Source organism: Aptenodytes forsteri, unplaced genomic scaffold (assembly GCF_000699145.1).
Source record: "Aptenodytes forsteri isolate BGI_AS27 unplaced genomic scaffold, ASM69914v1 Scaffold61, whole genome shotgun sequence".
Classification (NCBI taxonomy): Eukaryota; Metazoa; Chordata; class Aves; order Sphenisciformes; family Spheniscidae; genus Aptenodytes; species Aptenodytes forsteri.
This window is the reverse complement of record NW_008794443.1, coordinates 97,567-98,474: the sequence shown is the minus strand read 5'-3', so window position 1 is coordinate 98,474 and position 908 is coordinate 97,567.

The following is a 908-nucleotide window of genomic DNA, read 5'->3' as shown; positions in this document are numbered from 1 at the left end:
TCGTTACGCCGCCACGGCCTACGGAGGGTGACGAAGGGTGACGAGCAAAGGATGTACCTGGGATGGGAAAACCAATGGGGCCGACGGGAGGGACGGGCTTCCTCGCTCGCCTCCTTTAACTCTTTCGGGGGGCCCCAAACCCCATTTTGGGGGTCCCCATGCCCCCCCCCAGCTGCTGAAAGCACCCCCCTGATAAATCACCGCAGCTCGCTCGCTGGCAAAGGGATACGGCGTTTCTCCTGGGAGCGTGCAAGCATGCAATCCTGCAAGCATGCGATTGTGCAAGCATGCAAGCGTGCAAGCACACAATGTTGCAAGCGCACGATTCTGCAGGCATGCGGTTGTGCACATGTGCAAGCACATGGCCGTGCAAGCACATGGTTGTGCAAAGATACAAGCATGCAATTGTGCAAGCATGCACTTGTGCGAGCAAGCGGTTTTGCAAACAGCCAAGCACACCGTTGTGCAAGGGGGCACACATGCAATTTTACAAGCATGCCCACAGGCAACTGTGCAAGCGTGCAAGCACACACTCTTGTGCAAGCTTGCAAGCCTGCAATTGTATGCAAGCATACAAGCACACAATTGTGGAAGTGTGCACACGCCCAATTGCAAGCCTGCAATTGTGCAAGCATACAATTGTGCAAGCATACAATTGTGCAAGCACCTAAGCATGCAAGTGTGCTCCTTGGGCCGCAACCTTGCACACACACACCCCCCCCCGTGTGTGTTTAACAGCCCCTCGAAGGGTTTGGGGGTTCGAGCCTGGCCGGGTTTGTGCACGCAGCCTCGCAGCAAGGAGTTCCCCGGGTTGCAGCTTTCCGTGTGCTGGGCTAACGAGCTTTTTAATGAGCTTTTCATCACCAGCAAGCACCCGCAGCTGCGTGCGTGTGGGGTGACAGGGATGG